The sequence below is a fragment of the Oncorhynchus kisutch genome, linkage group LG22 (genome assembly GCF_002021735.2).
Source record: "Oncorhynchus kisutch isolate 150728-3 linkage group LG22, Okis_V2, whole genome shotgun sequence".
In the NCBI taxonomy this organism is placed as follows: Eukaryota; Metazoa; Chordata; class Actinopteri; order Salmoniformes; family Salmonidae; genus Oncorhynchus; species Oncorhynchus kisutch.
Genome location: NC_034195.2, coordinates 17556733 through 17576627, shown reverse-complemented (window position 1 = coordinate 17576627; position 19895 = coordinate 17556733). Strand labels below are relative to the sequence as shown.

Here is a 19895-nt window from a genome sequence, read left to right as displayed (position 1 = left end):
TATTTCAGATGAAGGTGTCTAGAGGACACTCATTTAAGTGAATGCCTTGAAAAGGACGCAAATGAAGACACAGTCACTGTAGGATTGATATGACCTCACCCCACAGGCAGTCACCACTTGAAATAAAAAATGTAGTCTAGATGCTAGGTGGAACAGGCTGGTGAGTGTCTCCCTGAGACAGAGTGAACAGAGCCATTGTGTCATGTGTCTTAGTATTCAGCTCACTCTCCTTTGTCACCAGGGCCAAGACTCACATCAATTCAATATGGTGGCCGGTCAGAGAACTGGTAAGAGGCGCAGGATCCATACTAATATAAGCTGCACTGAGGGTCTGAGAAACTACACACGCATACCAGTTGAAGACGGAGTACTGTATACACGGGTATTTATAATCAATATAAATGGAAAATGTGGCTGATGTACATGTACCCAGGGCCAAATTCTTGGCATGAGAGATTTTAAAAATCTGTATTGAGTGCAGTTGCATTGTCCTATTTGTTGAGGTAAATTATACTTAACTCGTATGCTTTTTTTCAGATACTGTATCAAGGAGCTGTGATGAGCTTTGCTGAAGAGGGCACCCAGTTCAAAACTTTTTACTGCACTGGGCTAAATCAGGGTCACAGTGACTCTTAGTAGTCTTCAACAAATCTACTTTGAAACACCAGAAACTCATGGTTATGAGCTTAGTAAAAGAAGGCAACTATACCATGTCAGACATAGACTTGATATTTATTTCATTTTGAGTTCGCATCCCTATATATATATCACACAAGACTGAAATGGAACAAAACTGTTTGACATAGAAACACCAGCTTTTAGATGTTTAAAAAAGGCATAGTCTTTATTAATAATGAAATAGATGAATAACATTCCACCCATGAGACCAAAGAAAGAGTTACAGCTATCTGCCTGTGAGCTGCTCAAGGCCAGGCACTAAGGTAAAGGTCCCAGTGTGAACCTGAACCAGGCCTGGACCAGCCAGGGCAATAAATCTATCTGTCCTTGCTATGAGATACAGCAGACAGACTGCAGTCCTAGACAGTAAGGCACGTCTGAAACCCATATTGGCCCGATACTGACTGGCAAACACACTCCGTCTTCTCTCTATCTCTCTGCGTTGTTGGCTAGGACTAGGGAGCTAGAGTCCTGTCTATCATCTGCTGAAGAGTTTCATATGATTCTTAAATCCAAACAGAGCAAAATGAAAGACGAAGTACAGACAGTTGACATTTATAAAATAATACTTTTTTATTGCTTATTTGAATAAATACTATTTCAAAGTGATCAAATAACATGGTAGCTACATCGTAATACTAGATTGTCAGTAGACTTTACCTGAAACGCTGCAGTCACCTCTGTAGCTGATCAAAAGCTAGATGACCTCGTTCCAATGCTAGATTATCACGTGGTGCCAACAGCGCCCTCTGCAGTTGTCTGGTGTAGTGTTGCTGCCCTTCAGGGAAGGCAGTAAGTTGTATAGTTATCTCCTGATGGGGCAAAATCACTACCCTGAAACCACACAACCTACTACCTCACCCCGTGCGAACATCACAGAGGCAGATCCCTTTCATGGCAAAATAATAAATACATCATACAAACAAAAGTATTGAAATGAACGAAGAGCCATACCAAAACAGAACCAAATGATGCATAGATGCAATATGAATGACATTACAAGCATGTTATCATCTTGAATTGGTTCATAGTACATATTCCCATCGAGGTCCGGGTGACGGGCGCGCTGCAGAGATGATGGATGATATTACAGCCACTTCAGGAAAGACAGTAAGTTGTATAGTTATCTGACAGGAAGGGTATGACCCTAAAACTATACAACCTACTACCTCACCCCAAAGGACCATCACAGACCCGGCGGCCTACACTGGTACTCCAGTACCTTAGTCCCAGTCAACCAGGTCAGGAAGACAACTTGTTTTCATTTTTTTGAAAAGGAGATGAGAGTTTGGATCCACTATTGTACTCGATTTATTTTTGGACAGGACAGATGTTTAAGTCCAAATCAAATGTATTTATAAAGCCCTTCGTACATCAGCTGATATCTCAAAGTGCTGCACAGAAACCCAGCCTAAAACCCCAAACAGCAAGCAATGCAGGTGTAGAAGCACGGTGGCTAGGAAAAACTCCCTAGAAAGGCCAAAACCTAGGAAGAAACCTAGAGAGGAACCAGGCTATGAGGGGTGGCCAGTCCTCTTCTGGCTGTGCGAGTGGAGATTATAACAGAACATGGCCAAGATGTTCAAATGTTCATAAATGACCAGCATGGTCAAATAATAATAATCACAGGCAGAACAGTTGAAACTGGAGCAGCAGCACGGCCAGGCGGACTGGGGACAGCAAGGAGTCATCATGCCAGGTAGTCCTGAGGCATGGTCCTAGGGCTCAGGTCCTCCGAGAGAGAGAAAGAAAGAGAGAAAGAGAGAATTAGAGAGAGCATACTTAAATTCACACAGGACACCGGATAAGACAGGAGAAGTACTCCAGATATAACAAACTGACACATAAACTACTGCAGCATAAATACTGGAGGCGGAGACAGGAGGGGTCAGGAGACACTGTGGAGAGACAGACAGAGATGGTTACTGAAAGTAGTTCAGGGCAAAGGCAGTCGGTCACCAAGGGGGCATGTGTGGTCCTGTACCAGAAGAAGACAGCTTCAATACACCTCAGAAGACACAGAACAATCATTAGGATTGAAGCATAAACACACAATCACAGAGAGAGAGAGAGGGGGAGAGAGAGAGAGTAGGAGAGAGAGAGAGACAGAGAGAGACAGAGAGAGAGGGGTAGAGAGAGAGAGTAGGAGAGAGAGACAGAGAGACAGAGAGAGACAGAGACAGAGAGTAGGAGAGAGAGAGAGTAGGAGAGAGAGAGGGGTAGAGAGAGAGAGAGTAGGAGAGAGAGAGAGAGAGAGAGAGAGAGAGAGAGAGAGAGAGAGAGAGAGAGAGAGAGAGAGGGGTAGAGAGAGAGAGTAGGAGAGAGAGAGAGACAGAGAGAGACAGAGAGACAGAGAGTAGGAAGAGAGAGAGGGGGGGAGAGAGAGTAGGAGAGACAGAGAGACAGAGAGTAGGAGAGAGAGAGAGAGAGAGAGAGAGGGGTAGAGAGAGAGCCAGAGCGAGAGAGAGAGAGGGGTAGAGAGAGAGCCAGAGCAAGAGAGAGAGAGAGGGGGGGGGGACACTGGCCTATCGCCCCCTCCCTCCCTCCTCCTCTCTCCATCAGGCTCTAAGCAGCTTGTCAGGTAGCAGCATCTGAAAGGACCTAAGAGTAAAAATGTATTACTTGTAGAAAGGGGAAACTTAAACTTGATATTTGGCTTCTTGCAACCAAATGTAAGAACAAGGTAATTGTAAATGAGTTGTTCCCTCATTCAAGTGCCCGGTGAAATGAAAATAAAATGAAATTGGTGTGTTGATGCAGAAGTATGCACCCAAGTACGCACATACATTCTCTCATTCACTTCACAGGGCCTGCTGTCAAGTCATTCAATCACATTGGATAGTGCCCCTCTGCTACTATATCCCCTAGGAGCAGGAGAGGACAGTACAGAGAGTCTTGAGAGGCCCATTGTGTCGGCTCAGTATTAAGGAGGATTCTGTTGCCTGCATTATTAAACATAGCTTTGCTTACTGTTCTGGTAAGTGGATCACTGGAGGCTTGGCTTCTAGGTACAAACACACACATGGACACACATGGACACAAAGACACATGGACACACACACTTTAATACATGTTTACTGGAAAGGAGCGGTTTGGGTTCACAAGGTGAAAACACTTGACCTTAGCTTGCTGATTGGACATTATCTTCCAATATGGCAGACGGCTGTAGAGTTATGATCCATAGTTGACACTATGCTGGTAAAGGAATTCCTTTGAACATGGACCAGCTGACAACATCCAGTGAGACGCAAACACACACATACCCACACACACGCCCGCACTAGGGTTCAGATTTTCATACCATCATACCGTTTCTGTACCATACTGGTACAGAATATATATACCATATATACATATATACCATATATATATAAGGTATTACCTAATGTGCAAACAAGGGGCGCTATTTTGTTAAAAAAAAACCTGCACAAAACTATTAAGGCAATAGGGATCTTGATCCAGGAGAGGATTGAATGTCTCTGCGGTAACCAAGAAGCTTGATCCGGACATCTAACCACTTAGCAAGATAGCAAACCAAATGCATAGCTAGAGGCCTGAGCTGGATATCATTTATTTGACACATCTTAGATTTCTTATAGTTATATAGTTATACTTAACCAAAGCAGTGGCTGTCTACAGACAGAGGCTCACAGACCTTCCTGCCCTCCATACTGTACACAGTACCTCCCTACACGCCTGCACACATGCACACACACACGCACACACACCCCCTCCTCTCAAACGTACACCCCTCTCTGCATTCCCCCTGTCAGAGCTTCTGTAGACCGGTGTGTGTGTGTGTGTGTGTGTGTGTGTGTGTGTGTGTGTGTGTGTGTGTGTGTAGCCCAGAGAGGTAGCCAGGTGCAGACAGGAGGAATCCAGACAGACACGTCAGAGCGTTTAAAAAGGGAAGCATGGTTTCTTAGCCCCCTGGGTTAACGGAGGGAGCAGGCATGGACATCTATTCATACCAGGTTTAGAGAGGGAGACACATAGCGCAGGGAGCAGGTTGGCAGACCAGGTCCAGTTACACATGGGGGGTTCTGGTCAAAGTCAGACAAGCTGACCTCCCTATAACCTCTGGTACTGATATGGGCCTCGAGAGGTGTCCTGGTGTGTATGCTGTGCATGTTGACTGTCTATGGAGTGATATTCAGCTGTGCATGTTGACTGTCTATGGAGTGATATTCAGCTGTGCATGTTGACTGTCTGTGGAGTGATATTCAGCTGTGCATATTGACTGTCTATGGAGTGATATTCAGCTATGGAGTGATATTCAGCTGTGCATGTTGACTGTCTATGGAGTGATATTCAGCTGTGATATTCACCTGTGCATGTTGGCTGTCTATGGAGTGATATTCAGCTGTGATATTCACCTGTGCATGTTGACTGTCTATGGAGTGATATTCAGCTGTGCATGTTGACTGTCTATGGAGTGATATTCACCTGTGCATGTGTGTCTGTCTGATTAGAAAATATCTTGTGATAATCTAGCACATAGCAAATCCTCGTTAACATGGCCTGTATGGAAGCAGCATTAACCAACATTAGCTGACCTAGCACCAACCTCATCTTTAGAGATGAAAAATGGCATGCAGCATGGATCACCCGGAGCAGGGAGCTTTACCCACCAGCTGTTTCTCATCACACAGACAGACAGACAGACAGACAGACAGACAGACAGACAGACAGACAGACAGACAGACAGACAGACAGACAGACAGACAGACAGACAGACAGACAGACAGACAGACAGACAGACAGACAGACAGACAGACAGACAGACAGACAGACAGACAGACAGACAGACAGACAGACAGACAGACAGACAGACAGACAGACACACACAGACAGACACACACAGACAGACACAGACAGACAGACACACACACAACCCTAACCCTTATCCCAACCCTAAACCTAATGACTAACCCTAAACCTAACCCCTAAAATAGCTTTTCTTTTACAAGTGAGGACAGGCTAAATGTCCCCACTTCTCTGAATTTTATAGTAAAACACACACACACACACACACACACACACACACACACACACACACACACACACACACACACACACACACACACACACACACACACACACACACACACACACACACACACACACACACAAACACTAACGTGATAGAAATGTGATTTTCCCAATTCTATAGCACAGAGAAACATGGCATTTGGTCCTCTCTTAAAATAATCCAGAAAGGCCAGCCATAACTGTAGCCTCCAGGCTCACTATTGTAGAGTGTGTGATCAGCAATATGACCCAAAATACTCTTCTGCCCACCTGCTTTATGGCTCCTGTTCTATTCACTCCTCAGGTCTTATCACCCCTTTGTCCTTCGTCTCAGTAATGGCCATAGTCCCACTAATACCCACGAGCAACCATGCTAACAGAAGCACTGATGGAGTCATGCATCTTCCTGGTGACCCCCGTCCATTAAGTCAAATCAACAGTTCTGACACGTCCAACCCTCCACTCTGGCTGTCCCCCCTGCACCCCTCGATCTGACGGTACCCCAGCGCCTGGCCATCTGACGAGACTTGCGCCTGCCGCGGAGCGCCCTGCCTACACAGAGCTCCATCTGTCTATTAATAGAGGGTGGGACACATACCTCTTCTCTCCTCGCTCTCCCTGCCTCTGAACTGGCTGAAAGAGTGGGAGGACAGGGGGCTAATGTATATACAGTAACTTTGATGAACAGGTTAGCAGCTAGGATGGTTAGCTACTGTACATTTAGCTATGATACCGCTAGATACTACTGTACAGTTATCTATTGTACTGTTAGCTACAAATAGCTAATGTTAACTATAGCTGACATACAGTTAGCTTACATACAGTTAGCTACAGTTAGCTGCTGTATTTTACCATTTGAGCCCTTGGCAGGATCAGGTCTGCCATGTAAACCACTGTTGTCAATGCTAGCTAGCTACTCAGGTTAAGTATCCTCATGAGTCACATGGGACAATCATGAAACCCATTGATAACGGGAGAATAGAAAGAGAGATCAGAGATCAAATAAATAGCTCACGAGTCCAACTCGATTGTTCCTCAGGCGTGTGAGTGTGCGAGAGTGTGAGTGTGTGCGTGGGTGAGTGTGTGTGTGCTTGTGGCAGTGTCAGTGAGTGTTAGTGTGAGATATGCGCCCATGTTGCGTGGCCATCTGCTTTGTGTGTAACCATAAACAAACGCAGGCCCACCAGAGGCCAGGCAACTTCACAGTATCATTTCCACAAGGTCCGGTCTAGACTGCAAGCACGGGGAAATGTATCCATGCTTGCATGTCTCTGGGTAGATGATTCACAGATAAGGTTATAACGGGAAAGGTTATGCAATATCATTTATAATTCATCACCACAAATACAATATGTAGGCTGTTCTGTGCCATACTGGAGCACATGGCAGATTAGAGGAAGGATATTAAAGAGAGAGAGAGAGAGAGAGAGAGAGAGAGAGAGAGAGAGGGAGAGGGAGAGGGAGAGGGAGAGAGAGAGAGAGAGGACGAAAGAACTGAGCTATGGGGGTGTTGACTGTCAGAACAGTGTTCTACAGCCTAACGTAGGCTTCTGATGAGTCTATGTGGGTCTACTGGTAGCCTATAGGCTATAGACTAAAAGGGGGCAATATTTGAGTTTGCTAACATTGCTAATAAAGGAATGATGCACAGTTAGCTTAGCATAGCTAAACACCATGGGTCTTTGAAGCCTTGTCCCTTGTCCATATAGCCGTGGTAGTATGGCCAGGCAGCATGGGATCTATACACTATTATGTCTGTCTAATCGAATGCCTGGCATGCGCAGAATTCCAGAGCCGCGGGCAGTACTGGCTAAGGATTGGAGGTTTGGGGCTTAGCGTGGGTCTGAGGTTGGGGTCAGGGTTGGAGCTGGGGCTGGGGGCTTGGCTGAGGATGGGGCATGGGGCTGGAACTGGGGCTGAGGTTGGAGCTAGGGCTGGGGAAATGTTAGGGGCATTGGATAGAGCTCGGGCGGCCCCGGCTCTTCTGCACCATAAGCAGGCCAGGCAGGTTGTGTTACGGGTCAGGCCAGGCACAGACTTGCTGGGGGAGTCGAGCCAGGGCGGGGCACGGAGGGGGCTGGGGTGGTGGGACGGGGTTTGTGCAGCTGCAGGCCTTGCCAGCATCACATTTTGGGCCAATGGAAAAACACAGTTTATGGCGTCTGCCCAAGGTCAGCTCTTTGAGAAGAGGAGCTGGGAAGGGTCCAGCGGTGCTGTCTTCAAGGCTGTTTTTGTATGCAGTCAGTCAGTCAGTCAGTCGGCAACAATTAAACCTCCAAATAAGAAAAGAGCAGATTCTGTATTCCTTCCTGTCACTGTACATTAACATACCTCTCTCCCCCCAATATCCTCTGGACTAGTGCCCTCTTCTCTCCTCTTGCCCCATCATCCTGCTACCTGACTACTTTGGCAGAGACACACAAAATGGATGGCAGAGCTGCAGGGGGCTGGGGGGAGCTGAAGGCAGAGAGCGGACACCATTTTGTAACGGTTTCAGGAACAGCAGAGAGATAGCGGTGGTTGGCTAGACATAGAACTTTTTATGCCCCAATGGATTCTGAAGTTTAGGTACGGTGTGTGTGTGTGTTTTAGCCACCTGCACTTGGTAATTGCTATTTCAAATTAAGATGAGGCAGTCATAAATACTAAACAAATCCAAATCTATACAATATGATATATTACAAATTGTATTATAAAATAGCTTACAATAAGTTACTTACTGCTAGGGCTGTCCGTCTGTCTGACCATGGGGTTCTCTGATTGGCCAAAAGTCCCGTGCCATCGGCCAAGGTCTGAGTCAGTCATGCAGCCTAGAGAGAGAGAGAGAGAGAGAGAGAGAGAGAGAGAGAGAGAGAGAGAGAGAGAGAGAGAGAGAGAGAGAGAGAGAGAGAGAGAGAGAGAGAGAGAGAGAGAGAGAGAGAGAGAGAGAGAGAGAGAGAGAGAGAGAGAGAGAGAGAGAGAGAGAGAGAGAGAGAGAGAGAGAGAGAGAGAGAGAGAGAGAGAGATAGATCCAGTCTCTGTAGTCTGCTGACTAATGAGCTCACCCCATATTCTCCCCATAGTCTGACTTGGGCAAGGAAACTCATTAGTGGAGGATGTACCACACCACAATCTCTCTGCTCCCTCTGCTGAACACTGAACACACACACCAAAACATTCATCGGCACCAACAAAAATCCTAGCAACCACAACACCAACAACACAACAACATTTTGCTCAACAAATGACCTATATCAAATGCCTTATAAGGCATGGTGAAATAGCTCAGAGTGTAAGGTGGCTGCAAGGGTTGGAATCACAGATTATATATATTTTTTGTTTGAAATGTAGAAGTTACACTGATTTTGGTAGTGTGTTAAGAAGGGAAGGGCAGCCAACATCGTTTAAATAAAGATTCAATAATGAGGAAGTGCTTCTTTCTTTACCTAGACACACCGCTAATAATATTCCATATTACATAGACATGTACATTTAAATGCACAATGTTTTATACACTTTATTTATTATCATCTTCTTCATCACATATTCGTTATTTGACTCAAAGACTAGCAGTAGGATTTTTAACAATTTAGTTTGTTCCAAGTGGGACTCGGACCCACACGGTATACAAAAGTTTCCAGGCTTGCCGCCGTAATGGAGACAGTTCTAACCATGAAGGTAAATTACCTGACAAAATCATGGGCCTCTTTTATTTTGCAGAGCGAAAGAAGAATTTAAACGTATGTACATTTTGTATTATCGTGCTACATCTTTTCCCGTAAAAGTACAAGGATGTGCGTGATAGGCAAAAATGCTGAACGTTGTCAAGAATGCAAAAAACGTGCCATTTGAATTTTGTCAAGTCAAGGACGCATGACAATATATTGTCCTTTGGTCTAAGACCTTGTGGAACAGCTAGACTTTGAACAAGGAGGATTTGCTATCTCTCTCTGTAGCACAAGTTGACCTATGTTAAAGGGAGATTATGGAATGTTATGGAAAAACTGTTGACTTGTCTTAATGGACGGGTGTGTGTGTGTGTGTGTGTGTGTGTGTGTGTGTGTGTGTGTGTGTGTGTGTGTGTGTGTGTGTGTGTGTGTGTGTGTGTGTGTGTGTGTGTGTGTGTGCCTACAGATCTCCCATGTGATGGCGGGTGTGTGGAGGTGAAAAGGACGGAGGATGGGGGTAGTTAGTTATCGTCATTAGTCAACACTCAACAAAGCACAGAGAGAAGGAGAGAAGTAAAGGGCTGTTCATATTGGACTGGAGGAGAGGACCACCAATTACCAGCCTCCACTTAGCCGTGCTGCTGAAGGGTGATAATTCTGCACAAGGACATTAATTGCAGCTGCAGTATGAAGCCTTGCAGAGGCAGCCAGGGGTCTTTTATATATTGTTTCTAATGTTTGTAATTACAGTAGGGCAAGATGGCCCTATGCCCGTGCATGTTTATGGCCCTGCTGTGAGGAACCCGACTCCTGTGACGACGGAGCAGAGGCAGTGGAACTGTACTGTGTTGACAAGTCAAAAGGTTTGAAGAAGAAGGTGCAGACTGCAGAGGGCCGGGGACATACAGTATCTGTGATGTGTGGGTGAACCAAGACACACTGTAGGATGGCATAGTAAAACGCAACCATTTGAGCTATAAACGCTTTGCAAAGATGCCCAACTGTTAACAGCAAGCAACAAACTACTTTAATTGTATTCTCCAAACTCCAAGTAAGAGCATACTGTAGGTCCAAATATTCATTTTCTTCGCCTTGACAGTGTGAGGGTATTCACTTGTTCTAAGACTACATGCATTTCCACAATAACCTTCACTTTTCATTTTTTGTTGTTGTTGCAATTAATGATGTAAATGTAACTATCACCATCCAACAAATTACAAGACCTAGAAATGGTTACAACCATGTAATCAAGATATAACATTTTCAGATACATTCACTGACTAACAGTACTAAATCTAACACACCACATGTTCAGATACATTCACTGACTAACAGTACTAAATCTAACACACCACATGTTCAGATACATTCACTGACTAACAGTACTAAATCTAACACACCACATTTTCAGATACATTCACTGACTAACAGTACTAAAGTACTAAATCTAACACACCACATTTTCAGATACATTCACTGACTACAGTACTAAATCACTAACAGTACTAAATCTAACACACCACATTTTCAGATACATTCACTGACTAACAGTACTAAATCTAACACACCACATGTTCAGATACATTCACTGACTAGCAGTACTAAATCTAACACACCACATGTTCAGATACATTCACTGACTAACAGTACTAAATCCAACACACAACTAAAAGTTTAACAATCTCCTCCTACTGGCAGTCTTTAGTTTGAGAAAATGGTGGCGAGGAGAGGAGGGATTGGAGTGGATAAAATAGCAAGTGGGAGATTTCTGGATAAACCCTCTGACACTTTGCTCCAGTAGCCTACCTCTAACTTTACACTTCTGCAGTCTGCAATTTTTTCTAGGACAAAATCGCCATGGCGACGACTGAGGCCAAAAAAGGGAGGGAATATATGAGTGCTGGAAGAAAAACTAGTAGAGGCTCTCAGCCCAAATGCTATCTGGAATATCACTCAGCCTGGCAGGTACATAAAACAAGTATCCTTCCAAATGATGCATACTCTACTAAGGGGCCCTTTGGACATGGTACACTACCCATTACAAACTATCTAAAACTTGACTAACTAGTGCCTGGAACTAGCCCAAATGCAAGTTTATTTTGCTGGTGATTTGAGTCGCTCATTTTGGTCTGCTGAGGTAAACTGATTGAGTGCAGGTCAAAGTTGAGACAAAAGGGCCTACATTGGGGACGTCTAACATCTAGCGTTAGAGGAGGAAAATCATCATCATCCCCCAAAACTCTCCCCCAGTCCAATATTATGTCATTATTACTATGCTCAGCGTCTCGGTGGAGCTCGTGTGGTTTCATGGATAAATCTCATGTGACGTGCCTGATGACATCCCGATAAACGCAGAGAGAATAAAATGGCCCCCAATCCTCAGTGGTCAGCGGCGTAATGGGCTAATGGCTTCCATGTGTGAGGAGAGGAGAGGAGAGGAGTGGAGAGGAGTGGAGAGGAGTGGAGAGGAGAGGAGAGGAGAGGAGAGGAGAGGAGAGGAGAGGAGAGGAGAGGAGAGGAGAGGAGAGGAGAGGAGAGGAGAGGAGAGGAGAGGAGAGGAGAGGAGAGGAGAGGAGAGGAGAGGAGAGGAGAGGAGAGGAGAGGAGAGGAGAGGAGAGGAAGGCATGACTAGGGGGTCTGAGGGGAAACCTACACAGTATTTCTGCTTCTGCCCTCTCTGGCCCCATTGTATTGCATATAATCCTGCTTTACACAGAGACTAGAGGACCTGTAGTGTCCACTGTTACCCACTCTAGTCTTCTTTAGCCTCAGTGCTGTGAACCTGGAAAGCTAGACAACACAATCTATAACTGAGGCCAGCCTTAAACATGCCAAATTTAAGTTTATTTAATTCATTTACATGGGAGAGTATAATTGAACTCTAGAATTGTATGACAAATAAAATATAAAGGGTTCTGTAAACAAACAAACAAACAGCATTAGTTGTTTTTGCATCTACACATACATTTATGAGCTCTAGGGCTGTCCCAGAAAAAAATTATATTGGTCGACCGAATGTCGTCTTTTTTTTGTAACATGTATTTCTCCATATATAGACACACCCTATGTGTTTTAATAAAATCAACTAATTCCAGTTTGTCTGATGCTTTAAGCTTATGGTTTGATGCCTGAAGAGGGCGCCAGAGATCTAGATAACCAGAAGGAAAAAAACACTTAACCTGACCCAGCTTTTCTCCTCCCATTCCTGCTGACTTTCCCATATTCTGCCATTACTCTTCTGAAGTTGCCAGTAATAGGCTACAGTAGGAGTTAGCAACCTTTCTCATGTGGATTTCCAATTTATCTGACTATTTCTACTGATCTGTGTGCCAGTTATGGTTTTCATATGCAAATTTTCATTTTAAAACATGTTTTATAATAAAGTCTTCATATCTCAAAATCAACATCATGTGGTTAATCATAATTCTATCTAAATGAAAATTATACAAACCTAAAAAGTAACTTCTATTACCATTGCCAATATGTAAAAAATGGCCTAAATAAAGCCAACAAATAAAAACATTGCCGCCTGCAGGTAGAAAATATCCTGATAAAAATAAATATCCTATGAATCACATTGGCTACACATGGCCAGTCTGCAAGGAACTTGAAACATTGTGTCAACTATGAACTAAATGGGTCCGGTCTGAAGCTTGTGCTAGCGAACTTGCAACATTGTATAAAATATTCTGGGCCCTCAGAGTTTCCCGCATCGGGACATTCACATCTGTAGGCTTCTTGCGCTTGGATAACAAGCAGTGGTTGACTTGAGCAGGAGCTCCCCTGAGCTGAGTACAGGCACCTCAAATGATCTACTGCTCGAGCTCCTGTTGCCCTTATAGAATATTAGCTCAGAAGTATTGTGGAGCTCCTGCACCTAAATATAAACAGTACCAGCGCCCAAAATGAGTACCGGAACCTTTTTCAGTTCAAGTCAAGCACTGATAAGAAGCCTATTTTATGACATTTCAGAGAGTAGTTATCGAAAAGATGTTTTAAATACACTGAGAAACTATTGTAATTCTCAATGCATGTGAAAAGAGACTTTGTTTGCTTGCTGTTTGAGGTGAAGAAAACGTTACTTTGAGAAGCTCCACAGGTCATTAGTGGTGGTGCGTTAAGCCAACCAGAAGTACTACTAGATCCCCAAATGGGCACATTCCCTACATTTGCTCGTAGCCCCGGTAGCCTATAGGAATACTTCTATCCGTGCGTGTCCTTACTCAACATTGACAGGAGCGCTCCAAACAAAAGACTCAATTGTCAAAACTCGTAAATTAAATAAAATAATCCAAAACTTGTTTCTCACAAATGTAGCATAGCTTGTGGACTCTGAAAACAATGTGTCCACACCGACAAGGAGAACAGGAATAAGAGAACAGGAATAATAATATTGAATGCATTAACAGAAATGACCGTAACCAAAATAACAAACATTGTAGATAATAAATGATAGGAATTAACAGTAAATGTACTACTGGTGTTTATATGTGATGGGGAATTGATATACAATAACAATCAAACACAAACAGTTCACACAATTAAGTTATGAAACAATGAATGTGCACATATTGGGAAAGAGCGTATTCTGGAGAGAGAAGTGCATTGTGCATCTGGGCGCATGGTCAATCAGACTCCTGCACTGGCCGTGCAGCATTTACGGTGATACGGCCTCTACAGAAGTCAGGGCATTCATACTTATTGCGCTTTGCTGAGCAGTGCAGAGCAGTTGTCAAGGAAGTGAGTTTGTGTTTATACAGGATGTACTGCCCCCCACCTACCGTTTTTTTATCCATCTACACACAATACCCAATAATGAAAACACACCTGAGTCAATATACTTTGTAGAAGCACCTTTGGCAGCGATTACAGCTATGAGTCTTTCTAGGCAAGTCTCTATGAGTTTTCCACACCTGGATTGTGCAACATTTACCAATTATTATTTTCAAAATTCTTCAAGCTCTGTCAAATTGGATGTTGATCATTGCTAAAAAAAAACATTTTCAGGTCTTGCCATAGATTTCCAAGTAGATTTAAGTCAAAACTGTAACTCGGCCACTCAGGAACATTCACTGTCTTCTTGGTAAGCAACTTCAGTGTAGATTTGGCCTTGTGTTTTAGGTTATTTTCCTGATGAAAGGTGAATTCCCAGGTTCTGGTGGAATGCAGACTGAACCAGGTTTTCCTCTAGGATTTTGCTTGTGCTTCGCTCCATTCTGTATCTTTTTATCCTTAATGGTGACAAGCATACGCATAACATGATGCAGCCACCACTATGCTTGAAAATATGGAGAGTAGTTCTCAGTGATGTGTTGTATTGGATTTGCCCCAAACATAACACTTTGAATTCAGGACATAAAGTTCATTTCTTTGCCACATCTTTAGCAGTATTACTTTAGTGCCTTGTTGCAAACAGGATACGTGTTTTGGAATATTTTCATTCTGTACAGGCTTCCTTCTTTTCACTCTGTCAATTAGGTTAGTATTGTGGAGTAACTACAACTGTTTTAAAATCACCATTGGCCTCATGGTGAAATCCCTGAGCGGTTTCCTTCCTCTCCGGCAACTGAATTAGGAAGTACGCCTGTATCTTTGTAGTGACTGGGTGTATTGATACACCATCCATAGTGTAATTAATAACTTCAAAGGGATATTCAATGTCTTTTTTTTTTTACCCATATACCAATAGGTGCCCTTCTTTGTGAGGCATTGGAAAACAATTCCTGGTCTTTGTGGTTGAATCTGTGTTTGAAATTCACTGCATCGACTACCTTACAGATAATTGTATGTGTGGAGTACAGCGATGAGGTAGTCTTTCAAAAATAATTTGAAACCCTATTATTGCACACAGTCCATGCAACTAATTATGTGACTTGTTAAGATCATGTTTACTCCTGAACTTATTTAGGCTTGCCATAACAAAAGGGCTGAATACTTATTGACTCAGGACATTTCAGCTTTTCATTTGTAATTCATTCGTTTAAAAAAAATGGTATTAACATATTTTGACTTTGACATTATGGGGTATTGTGTTTAGGCCAGTGACAAAACAATACCTCAATTGAATATATTTAAAATTCAGGCTGTAACACAACACAATGTGGAAAAAAGTCAGTGGGTGTGAATACCTTCTGAAGGCCCTGTACATATAGCTAATACTGTCCTTCCCTTGTGACTTACGGGTCAGTACATGCAGGTCTAAGTACCAAGGTTGGTGCTCCTACCAACTAACTGTCATAATAGTAAGAGTTGAAAATTGGAATCCATTTAGCTAGTTGGGGCTTGTTGGAGCTGATCATGAACGAACAACAGTGTTGACTTATGCAATCTGTCAGCAATATAGAATCTGGCTAGCTGAAACTACAAGCTCAACATATTCCTATGCGGATGGGCATTATAGGCTTGTATGTACAGTATAGGACTATCTCTTCTCAAGATAAATACAGTCTTAATACCTAGGCCTAAGTATCGTCACAAAACCTGCAAAGTAAAATACTGTAAACCTGCATCTCAAATTCAGTTGAGCAACTAGTCACATGGGTGCAAAGGACTTTGCCAATGTTTTAAAATGCTTACAACAGCTAGCCAAAACCTAAATAGGGCTCTATCCAGCTCAGCATGTCTAACTTTTTATTTTATTTTACTAGCTATGACTTTGCTGATAGGAAGAATGTACATTGAGGGAGAATGTACTTTCTATGACTGTGATATGTGGTTGTCCCCCCTAGCTATCTTAAGATAAATAAGATAAGAGCGTCTGCTAAATGACTAAAAGAAATCAAATGTAATGGTCAATATAATACATTGTTTCATATACGTAACTCAGAATGGGATGTCATTTTTTGGGAGGGGGGCTAACCTAATAGATACAGTGGATTACATAAGATAATGTCATAGAAATAATTCAAGGCAAGATTGAAAATGACACAAGCCTGACCTGTATTTAGGCCTACCGATCCGCTGATCAACCAGATGCAGGAAAACATTTTTTTTTTTTAAATACACCGTGCACTAAATGTCATTAGGAATAACGGCTGGCCAAACCATTTCTAGCTTCCTAACTGGAGAAATTGAATTTCCGGTGGGCATGTTGGTTGTGATGATGTGCCACCATCCTCAGATCTGTGAGATCAGAGCAGAAAAATATTGGACGCAAAATCACAATAATACTACATCTCTAATGAATATAAATCGAATTATTCTACATGACAATTTCTCCATTTAACACATGAAACAAAGCACCGGTTGTTCATGGTTATGTGGTGCTGGTGGGTGATTCATTTTCAGTATGAGTGGTGATAAGAGGACGTAGAACATTTTGCCACATGAGTCAAACCACACAGAGCCTCAAAATACCATTTGGGTAAAAATACACATCATATGCTGAAACCTAGTTAACTGTAGAGAAAATGTAGGCCTATTGTAAGAACAGGGTTAAATCTATTTTCACTTTTCTTTCTTTCCGTCAACCATGGATCATCAATCCAATTTGTTCACGACAAACCTACTTTTCCGATAATACATATTTTTCAATCATCAAAAAGTGATGTGCTGAAATGAATTATGTTTCCCTTCGTCGTATGACATATGGATCACAATTGTACAGTAGGCCTATTCATTACATGAAGTATCGATGTACACATTGCACTACGCTTGCAATGCCAAACATGATGCTAATCTCATTCCTCCACTAAAATCTATTGAATGAACTGAGAATGAATGGTTTTATGCTGACAACTAAATTGAGTATGAATTACAGACTATAGGCAACAAGGAACGATTACTGGCTGAAATGTGCGAGCCAATATGCAGTAGGCTCTCTTCCAAGCCCTGAGTTACTGCTAGAAATCTTTTTTAAACAGAGAAATATACACATTTGATGATAGACCAGATGAATTGTGATGACTATTAAGTATGAACATTATATTTGTCTAGAATTAACCGTGCGATGTGAATTGGGCTGATCACACTCGTTCTAACTATTCAGAAGAGAAACTCTGTCCAGATTAGTTTCATTCCAGTCCAAACTCATGAGATGATCTAATATAGAATAACTAAGTCTCTAAACTGCTAACACACTGTAATTATTAAAGATATTTATTACTGTAATAACCATGAATAAAGTAATATCACACACACACACACACACACACACACACACACACACACACACACACACACACACACACACACATACACACACACACACACACACACACACACACACACACACACACACACACACACACACACACACACACACACACACACACACACACACACACACACACACACACACACAATGACTCTATGGAACCTAGGACTCCCTGGAAAACAGTGGCAAGTGTTACTGAGTGGACTATCCTGGTTAAATAAATACAATTAAATGAATGACACACACACACCAGCACACACACACCTAATTTATATCAAAAAATTCTGCGAAACAGCATTGACCTATTTAATTCCCCCAAATGTATAAAAATTATACACACAATATATGAACAAAAGGGGACAAGAATATACTGTACGTTTTACGGGATCAAATAGTCTTTGATGGTCATTGCACTCAGTACAGTCGTTCATTAAAAAAATTATATGTGTGTGCATTGTGTCATTATTAAGGTCGTTAACCACATTTTTTTTTTTTAAACAAGTTAATGCAGGATTTGGTGCAATTATTTGCAAATTCAGAATTTCTTCAGAAATCATTACAAGAATATTGACATCTTGATTTTGTCCAAAGTAACGGTAAGCAAAATCAGTTGAATTGATAAACACACAATCTTTAACCTTAGAGTCAACTTGTTTGGATATCGCATTGTTGTTTTTCGCTGTATAGATCATCTATTTTGGATGTGTTCAGTGTATTCTGAACGCTTACAGACAATGCAATTAACCGTGATAAAGAAAATAGTGCACTGAAATGGCAAAAAGTTCTTTTTTAAAACTTGAGTTAACCGATTTAACTCTGACAAGCCCTTGTAATTACGCCATTACATACACACATTGACAAAATGTCCCATTTCCAATGAGGATCACGTCTACCGCCATTGTCTGTATAAGTCAATTAGTTATTACATTTAAACACCGTCGTGTACAGAGGTGCTCTCACTTTGCATTCGAGCAGCATACGTTTCTGCTGCATTGGACGTGCCTATTTACCTTGGACGGGCCAATGTGTTTGAATGACGGTAGACGACATGTTGCAGCATCAAATTGAACTTTACAGGACAGTGTATAAGACGCAACTCTTCTTTCAGAAAAAAAGAAGGAAATGGCTGCCCGCCACTATACTTTCAAAGCACCTTTGCAATCAACCGTCAATCATTAATCTCATTTATATACAAGTTTGGAGAAAACAACTGTTTGCAAAGAAAATATAACACAGCGAGACCTATTACCTGTGTGATAATAATCAAAACCAACTATCAAAGTTGGGGCCTTTGAAAATAATTTGTCATATAGAATCCTATTACCTGAGTTTCCAGACTGTTTTACAACCCACAAAAAAAAACGCAAACTACATCTACGCTTGGTTTCACTGCCAATGCAGATATTATGTTGGAATGCTATGTCATCTATAGGACCAACCTCAATGGACAGGAAATGTCAGTCACAAAGGGAACCCAGAGTAAATGCAAGGTCAAGTTCAAGTACAAATTGACGTTTGAGTTCAAACGCTCAAGTTCAAATTCACAGACTTGTCTATTTTAAACCTGCAGTTTCCTATTTGCAACACAATGAGTGGTCTGCTTACACACATTTCACAGCTTACACACACAGTAATGAAATAAGGAACGATACAGTAATTTAACAACATTTATTCAATGACTAATTATTAGAAATGGACAGAAAATAATCATTTTGACATTTTCACTCATAGGATTGCGGCTTTCCACATTTTAAAGATCTGTGTGTGTATATGTGTGTGCATGAGCGTTTGTGTGTGTGTGTGCTTGTTGTGTACAAGGGCACATTCGTATGCTTAGTCCACCGAAATAATTGTCTGTATTTGTGTGTACCTACTGTACAGTATAATGGACTTCAATTCACAGTATGTGAAGGGCTGTCCAGGAGCTATGCTTGGGCAGGTATAATGTTACAGACAGAGAGAGAGAGAGAGAGAGAGAGAGAGAGAGAGAGAGAGAGAGAGAGAGAGAGAGAGAGAGAGAGAGAGAGAGAGAGAGAGGGAGAGAGAGAGAGAGAGACCCTGCTTATGACCCTGCCATCTGCCCCTCCACATGCAACGGAGCTAACTACCCCTGGTAGACAGCCACCCCCGCCAAAAAGGCCTTAGGGGTGAGGTGGCACACTCAACTGCCAGGCGAATTCATGTACTTTTGAAGATAAGCAAGTGGGAACATACAGTATATCCATGGCTAAATTAGGCCTACCTTTGTGACCATGAATTCCCCATGTATGTAATGGACTACTAACACGTAACATGTAATGGACTACTAACAAACTACTAACACGCAGCCTCTCAGTGAAGGCCTCCTCGCCCATCCTTTGAAAAAGCGTGAAGTCGGTAATAAT

General features: G+C 42.4%; 1 long non-coding RNA gene across 7 annotated transcripts in view; it reads right to left on the bottom strand.

Annotated features, from left to right (window-relative positions):
- Positions 1 to 1226: 1226 nt before the first annotated feature.
- LOC116356282 (uncharacterized) overlaps positions 1227 to 19895 on the bottom strand; it is a 56930-nt gene continuing 38261 nt past the window's right edge. For 6 of the 7 annotated variants that reach the window (XR_004204783.1, XR_004204781.1, XR_004204785.1 and 3 more), the window contains 2 exons: positions 8430 to 8519; positions 1227 to 2410 (listed from right to left, as the gene is read on the bottom strand). This is a non-coding gene — a long non-coding RNA (uncharacterized LOC116356282). Of the gene's footprint in view, positions 2411 to 5533; positions 8167 to 8429; positions 8520 to 19895 lie in introns of those variants that run through there. The other variant, XR_004204784.1, reaches the window with a different exon arrangement.